Below are 8990 nucleotides of genomic sequence, written 5' to 3' on the forward strand. Positions count from 1 at the left end.
ACGGCAGACTCTGGCCGTCTGAGGCGCACCGTAGGCCTGGTGCGTGGTGCCGGAACGGGAGGTACCGGGCTGAGGACACGCATCTCAGAGCTAGTGCGGGGAGAAGCAACAGGGCATGCTGGACCCTGGGAACGCACATAAAGCCTAGTGCGGGGAGAAGGAACAGGGCATGCTGGACCCTGGGGACGCACATAAGGCCTAGTGCGGAGAGCAGCAACAGGACGCACAGGACTCGGGGAACACACAGGAGGCTTGGTGCGTGGTGTAGGCACTGGTGGTACTGGGCTGGAGCGGGGAGGTGGCGCCGGAAATACCGGACCGTGCAGGCTTACTGGCCCCCTTGAGCACTGAGCCTGCCCAACCTTACCCGGGTTGATGCTCCCCGTCGCCCGACCAGTACGGGGAGGTGGAATAACCCGCACCGGCCTATGTGGGCGAACCGGGAACACCATGCGTAAGGCTGGTGCCATGTACGCCGGCCCGAGAAGACGCACTGGTAGCCGGATGCGTTGGGCCGGCTTCATGACATCTGGCTCAACGCTCACTCTAACCCGGCCGATACGTGGAGCTGGAATGTACCGAACCGGGCTATGCCTGCGTACAGGAGACACCATGCGCTCTACTGCGTAACACGGTGTCTGCCCGTACTCTCGCTCTCCACGGTAAGTCCAGGGAGTAGGCGCAGGTCTCCTACCTGACTTCGCCACACTCCCTTTAAGCCCCCCCCCAAGAAATTTTTGGGTGGTACCCACGGGCTTCCAGCCTTGACTCCGTGCTGCCTCCTCATACCGCCTCCTCTCGGCTTTAGCTGCCTCCAGCTCTTCACGAGGGCGGCGATATTCTCCCGGTTGTGCCCAAGGACCCTTTCCAGCCAGTATCTCCCCCCATGTCCATGAATCCTTAGGAGCAGGGTCCTGTTGCCGCTTGACACGCTGCTTGGTCCTATTATGGTGGGTTTTTCTGTCACGGTCGTCTATGTCGTCTAAGTATGACCAAGGCGCAGCGTGTCCAAGAAACATGACTTTATTAATTAAACGTTATAGAACTACAAAACAAAAGACGACTCAATGAAGTCCACGGTACACTGACCGAAACGGAACAAAAACCCACAATTCCCACAGGAAAACATACAGATTAAATATGGCTCCCAATCAGAGATAACGAGCCGACAGCTGACACTCGTTACCTCCGATTGGGAGTCATAGACCAAACCTAGAAATGAAGCCAACAGAAAGGCAAACCTAGAAATACACCCAAACCCAACATAACAAAATACACCCTGGCTCAAATACAAAAGTCCCGGAGCCAGAGTGTCACAGCTGGCACCCGAAAATTACTTTTTTTTCCCGATCATGGATAATTACAAAAAATACTCGGATCATAATCTGGATAAGAGCGTCTGCTAAATTATGTAAATGTAAATGTAAATAATCGTATCCAGAAAATTGCCAATTTTTGTCTGACTACTCGGTAGACCTCTAGTAAAGATCTCTTGCTCCCTGGTAACTGAATTTAGGCTCTTTTTCAATTGTCTAACAAGTATATCCTCTCCTCAACTCCTCTCATTGCATTGATCTGAAAGAACCGATCAGATAAAAGCCATACAATGAGGATCTTCCGGCATGTTGTTTTCACCTGTCAAGTCTTTCCTAAATCAATACAGGTGGAAGGAAGGGGATGAGGAGGGGACAGATGTTTTTAAAGCAACTGAGGAGTGAGCCATCGGGAGAGGTTGTGTTTTTCTCTAGCAGGAGGTAAGCTTCTCATATGGTGTTGAGTAAAGCTTAAACCATGTATTAGATCGTAGGTAGGTAGTTAGTTGTAGTTAGGTATTGTAGTTATTGTAGGTTAGTATTGTTGTTATTGTAGGTTTCCGTAGGTAATTATTGTAGGTTAGTATCGAAGCACGAGGCTAGCTAGCTAGCGGGTAGCTACTGGTAACGTTTAGCAACGGTGGAGAGCTGTTTCCAATGTTAATGTGCTGCTAGCCAACGTTTAATTTTTGCTGCGTTATGCGTTATGAAAGGAACTAGACACGGACATGAATTATCTGTTTAGTGTGTTAACACACTCTTGGCAGTTTGTTGTAACCAAGTATTGGTGCTAAACTGTGTGTTAATGGATGCTAGCATGCTAGTTAGCTATGGCGTCATAGCTAGGCATCGTGGGTTGTTGCGGGTAGTTACTGTAGGTTGGCAGTGTCTTCGGCCGTGCCGGCTGTAGCACGAAGCGAGCTAACTAGCCGTTTTTCGAACAGAGTCAGAGTCAACACAGTAGCCATTGTGTGCCGGGTGTAGCACGCAGCTAGCTAGCTAGCCGTTCTCCAAACAAAGTCAACACAGTGGCCATTGCTAGCTACCCAACACGACCAGCTAACTGTACTGTAGTAGCTAAATACAATATACTTGTCCTAGCTAGCCAACGTTTAATCATTGCTGCGTCATGAAAGGAACTTGACACAGACACGAATGATCTGTTTAGTGTGTTAACTCACTATTGGTGGTTTGTTGTGACCAAGTGTTGGTGCTAAACTGTGTGTTACTGGATGCTAGCATGCTAGTTAGCTAGTTAACACACTATTGGTGGTTTGTTGTGACCAAGTGTTGGTGCTAAACTGTGTGTTATTGTTATTGGATGCTATCATGCTAGTTAGCTATGGTGTCATAGTTAGCTAGCTGAATAAAGTGGGTTGAGTCTATTCCTTTAAACATTGAACCGCTGTGGTTCACAACAATTCTGATTTCTAAAGGTGGAAGTTGGGAGAGTTTTTGTTCGGGTGGTTCAGTGAAACAATTTTAGTTTCTGAGGTAGAAGTTTTTGGTGAGGGAGGCCCTGCTCTCTCCTCTCCCAGATGCTTAGCTCATTTCATTCCGATCTCCTCTGCATTTTTGTAGCCATTTGCTACAGCCTGTCAACTATGCCTCTGCCTATCCCTGTTCTCTCCTCTCTGCACAGGCTACACAAACGCACCACACCGCGTGGCTGCTGCCTCTCTAACCTGGTGGTCCCTGCACGCACCCCACACCTGGAGTTCCAGGTCTCAGGCAGCCTCTGGAACTGCCGTTCTGCTGCCAACAAAGCTGACTTCATCCCAGCCTATGCCAACCTCCAGTCCCTCGACTTCCTGGCGCTGACGGAAACATGGATTACCACTGAAAACACTGCTACTCCTACTGCTCTCTCCTCGTCTGACCATGTGTTCTCGCATACCCCGAGAGCATCTGGTCAGAGGGGTGGTGGTACAGGAATCCTCATCTCTCCCAAGTGGACATTCTCAATTGTTCCCCTAACCCATCTGTCTATCTCCTCATTTGAATTCCATGCTGTCACAGTCACTAGCCCATTTAAGCTTAATATCCTTGTCATCTATCGCCCTCCAGGTTCCCTTGGAGAGTTCATCAATGAGCTTGACGCCTTGATAAGTTCCTTTCCTGAGGATGGCTCACCCCTCACAGTTTTGGGGGATTTCAACCTCCCTATGTCCACATTTGACTCATTTCTCTCTGCCTCCTTCTTTCCACTCCTCTCCTCTTTTGACCTCACCCTCTCACCGTCCCCCCCTACTCACAAGGCAGGCAATACGCTTGACCTCATCTTCACTAGATGCTGCTCCTCTACTAATCTCACTGCAACTCCCCTCCATGTCTCCGACCACTACTTTGTTTCCTTTTCTCTCTCGCTCTCCTCCCACACTACTCACTCTGCCCCTACACAGATGGTAATGCGCCGCCGCAACCTTCGCTCTCTCTCTCCCACTACTCTCTCCTCTTCCATCCTATCATCTCTTCCCTCTGCTCAATCCTTCTCCCTCCAATCTCCTGATTCTGCCTCCTCAACCCTCCTCTCCTCCCTTTCTGCATCCTTTGACTCTCTGTGTCCCCTATCCTCCCGGCCGGCTCGGTCCTCCCCTCCAGCTCCGTGGCTTGATGACTCATTGCGAGCTCACAGAACAGAGCTCCGGGCAGCGGAGCGGAAATGGAAGAAAACTAAACTCCCTGCCGACCTGGCATCTTTTCACTCCCTCCTCTCTACATTTTCTTCATCTGTTTCTGCTGCTAAGGCCACCTTCTACCACTCTAAATTCCAAGCATCTGCCTCTAACCCTAGGAAGCTCTTTGCCACATTTTCCTCCCTCCTGAATCCTCCCCCCCCCCCCCCCCCCTCCTCTCTCTCTGTGGATGACTTCGTCAACCACTTTGAAAAGAAGGTTGACGACATCCGATCCTCGTTTGTTAAGTCTAATGACACTGCTGGTCCTGCTCACACTGCCCTACCCTATGCTTTGACTTCTTTCTCCCCTCTCTCTCCAGATAAAATCCTGCGACTTGTGACTGCAGGCCGCCCAACAACCTGCCCGCTTGACCCCATCCCCTCCTCTCTTCTCCAGACCATCTCCGGTGACCTTCTCCCCTACCTCACCTCGCTGATCAACTCATCCTTGACCGCTGGCCATGTCCCTTCCGTCTTCAAGAGAGCGAGAGTTGCTCCCCTTCTCAAAAAACCAACACTCGACCCCACTGATGTCAACAACTACAGACCAGTATCCCTTCTTTCTTTTCTTTCCAAAACTATTGAGCGTGCCGTCTTTAGCCAACTCTCTTGCTATCTCTCTCAGAATGACCTTCTTGATCCAAACCAATCAGGTTTCAGGACTGGTCATTCAACTGAGACTGCTCTTCTCTGTGTCACGGAGGCTCTCCGCACTGCTAAAGCTAACTCTCTCTCCTCTGCTCTTGTCCTTCTAGACCTGTCTGCTGCCTTTGATACTGTGAACCATCAGATCCTCCTCTCCACCCTCTCCGAGCTGGGCATCTCCGGCGCGGCTCACTCCTGGATTGCGTCCTACCTGACCGGTCGCTCCTACCAAGTGGCGTGGCGAGAAGCTGTCTCCGCACCACGTGCTCTCACCACTGGTGTCCCCCAGGGCTCAGTTCTAGGCCCTCTCCTTTTCTCCCTATACACCAAGTCACTTGGCTCTGTCATATCCTCACACGGCCTCTCCTATCATTGCTACGCTGACGATACACAACTAATCTTCTCCTTTCCCCCTTCTGATAACCAGGTGGCGAATCGCATCTCTGCATGTCTGGCAGACATATCAGTATGGATGACGGATCACCACCTCAAGCTGAACCCTGGCAAGACGGAGCTGCTCTTCCTCCCGGGGAAGGACTGCCCGTTCCATGATCTCGCCATCACGGTTGACAACTCTGTTGTGTCCTCCTCCCAGAGTGCGAAGAGCCTTGGCGTGACCCTGGACAACACCCTGTCGTTCTCCGCTAACATCAAGGCGGTGACCCGCTCCTGCAGGTTCATGCTCTACAACATTCGGAGAGTACGACCCTGCCTCACACAGGAAGCGGCACAGGTCCTAATCCAGGCACTTGTCATCTCCCGTCTGGATTACTGCAACTCGCTGTTGGCTGGCCTCCCTGCATGTGCCATTAAACCCCTACAACTCATCCAGAATGCCGCAGCCCGTCTGGTGTTCAACCTTCCCAAGTTCTCTCACGTCACCCCCCTCCTCCGCACACTCCACTGGCTTCCAGTTGAAGCTCGCATCCGTTACAAGACCATGGTGCTTGCCTTTGGAGCAGCGAGGGGAACGGCACCTCTGTACCTTCGGGCTCTGATCAGTCCCTACACCCAAACGAGGGCATTGCGTTCATCCACCTCTGGCCTGCTGGCTCCCCTTCCTCTGCGGAAGCATAGTTCCCGCTCAGCCCAGTCAAAACTGTTCGCTGCTCTGGCACCCCAATGGTGGAACAAGCTCCCTCACGACGCCAGGACAGTGGAGTCACTCACCACCTTCCGGAGACATTTGAAACCCCACCTCTTTAAGGAATACCTGGGATAGGATAAAGCAATCCTTCTACCCCCCCCCCCCCACACACACAGCGGAGTCGCTCACCACCTTCCGGAGACATTTGAAACCCCACCTCTTTAAGGAATACCTGGGATAGGATAAAGTAATCCTTCTACATTAAACGTAGCCTAAAGCATTTGCATTATGTATTTTGTGTAGATTTATATATTACTTGTTGTGTTGCCTGTTTTTAATATGTCACTTTTATACATTTGTAAAGCTGCTGTCTTGGCAAGGTCTCCGTTGAAAGAGAATATTCCTCTCAAGAGACTTCCTGATTTAAATAAAGGTTAAATAAATGAATACAATATTTTACCACAGGTTTACTAAGTTGTTCTGTATTTCTTATAGGCCTATGAACTGTATTTCTAATAAAACGAACACCCAGAATGATTATTGTAAAACAAATTGTATATTTAGGTGTTTTCTTAACAATTTGCATATTTTTTCATTGCTAGTTTTGTCATTAAGCTAAAAGCCTAAATTCAGGGATGTAAAGTACTTTAGTAAAAATACTTTAAAGTACTACTTAAGTAGTTTTTTGGGGGGTATCTGTACTTTACTATTTATATTTTTGACAACTTTTACTTCACTACATTCCTAAACAAAATTATGTACTTTTTACTCCATACATTTTCCCTGACACCCAAAAGTACTCTTTACATTTTGAATGCTTAGCAGAACAGGAAAATTTTCCAATTCACACACTTATCAAGAGAACATCCCTGGTCATCTTTACTGCCTCTGATCTAGTGACTCACTAAACACACATGCTTCGTTTATAAATTATGTCTGAGTGTTGTATATAATAATAATAATTGTGCCATCTGGTTTGCTTAATAAAAGTAATTTGAAATTATTTATACCTTTACTTTTGATATTTAAGTATATTTAAAACCAAATACTTCTAGACTTTACTAAAGTAGTGTTTTACTGGGTGATTTTCACTTTTACTTGAGTAATTTTCTATTAAGGTATCTTTACTTTTACTCAAGTATGACAATTGGGTACTTTTTCCACCACAAGAAGACTGGGGACTGGGTCCAGCGACATGAGGAAGTCGGCCACGGCCAGGTTGACCACGAACAGGAAGGCCAGGTTGACCACGAACAGGAAGGCCAGGTTGACCACGACCAGGAAGGCCAGGTTGACCACGACCAGGAAGGCCAGGTTGACCAGGACCAGGAAGGCCAGGTTGACCACGACCAGGAAGGCCAGGTTGACCAGGACCAGGAAGGCCAGGTTGACCACGACCAGGAAGGCCAGGTTGACCAGGACCAGGAAGGCCAGGTTGACCAGGACCAGGAAGGCCAGGTTGACCACGACCAGGAAGGCCAGGTTGACCACGAACAGGAAGGCCAGGTTGACCAGGACCAGGAAGGCCAGGTTGACCAGGACCAGGAAGGCCAGGTTGACCACGACCAGGAAGGCCAGGTTGACCACGACCAGGAAGGCCAGGTTGACCAGGACCAGGAAGGCCAGGTTGACCACGACCAGGAAGGCCAGGTTGACCACGAGCAGGAAGGCCAGGTTGACCACGACCAGGAAGGCCAGGTTGACCACGAACAGGAAGGCCAGGTTGACCAGGACCAGGAAGGCCAGGTTGACCACGAACAGGAAGGCCAGGTTGACCACGAACAGGAAGGCCAGGTTGACCACGAACAGGAAGGCCAGGTTGACCACGAACAGGAAGGCCAGGTTGACCAGGACCAGGAAGGCCAGGTTGACCACGAACAGGAAGGCCAGGTTGACCACGAACAGGAAGGCCAGGTTGACCACGAACAGGAAGGCCAGGTTGACCACGACCAGGAAGGCCAGGTTGACCACGAACAGGAAGGCCAGGTTGACCACGACCAGGAAGGCCAGGTTGACCACGAACAGGAAGGCCAGGTTGACCACGAACAGGAAGGCCAGGTTGACCACGAACAGGAAGGCCAGGTTGACCACGAACAGGAAGGCCAGGTTGACCACGAACAGGAAGGCCAGGTTGACCACGAGCAGGAAGGCCAGGTTGACCACGAACAGGAAGGCCAAGTTGACCACGAGCAGGAAGGCCAGGTTGACCACGAGCAGGAAGGCCAGGTTGACCACGAGCAGGAAGGCCAGGTTGACCACGAACAGGAAGGCCAGGTTGACCACGAACAGGAAGGCCAGGTGTGTGGAGGGTGTGGCTGTGGCAGAGGGCATAGATGACCAGCACGCGTGTGATGCCCACAATGAGGATGACGGAGTTGATGATGTAGTGCGCGTGTCAAATTTAAAAAAAATTCTGTAATTGTATTTTGAAAATTAGAATGCTATAAAATGTTTTCAATCTAAATATTTATTGAAAAAATGTGTTCTTTTAAATCTTTTTAGTTTTATTTCAATGATAGTTTTCCGAAAGCTATTTCAAATAAATTACTAGGCATACATGTTCAATAGAGAGAGAAAACGTATCATTCTTTGCTTTCTTATCACATCTCCATATCCAAATGCAGCTGGGTGGCAAGATTATACAACAGCTGGCGGCAGGTAGTCTAGTGGGTAAGAGCGTTGTGCGAGTAACCGAAAGGTCGCTGGTTCTAATCCCCGAGCTGACTAGGTGAAAAATCTGTCGATGTGCAAGGCACTTAACCCTAATTGCTCCTGTAAATCGCTCTGCATAAGAGCGGCTGCTAAATGACGTAAATGTAAAGTTGGCGTTTGCTCCCGATTACTTTAGGCCTACATCACATTAAAAGTCCTGGTGTGAAAACCATTTTAAGCCGCTCTCTAAGGTTAACCAGTGGACCCAACGACGCAAATGTTAACATCTACCATAGCCTAAAATTCCATTAGTGCAGCTTATGTCATGTCATAACCAATACACAGGTCTTATACGTTCGAGTTCGATTCCCCCATCCAATAACTTTCCATTTTAAAAGGGTATTTTACCATATAATTAGGAATAGAAGACTAGAATGGACATTAACCTTCATTAATAGGATCTCTAAGGCTTTTACTTTGACAGACAGTTCCGGGACTCGTGGCCTTATTGCTTAAAGTTCTTAGCGCTACATAGAAACCGAGAAACACAGATTTGGATCAGCGTCACACAATTTGCGGATGGATTGATTATTGGATAAATCATTGAGGGAAAATG

Source organism: Coregonus lavaretus, assembly GCF_964263955.1.
Source record: "Coregonus lavaretus genome assembly, chromosome: 19".
In the NCBI taxonomy this organism is placed as follows: domain Eukaryota; kingdom Metazoa; phylum Chordata; class Actinopteri; order Salmoniformes; family Salmonidae; genus Coregonus; species Coregonus lavaretus.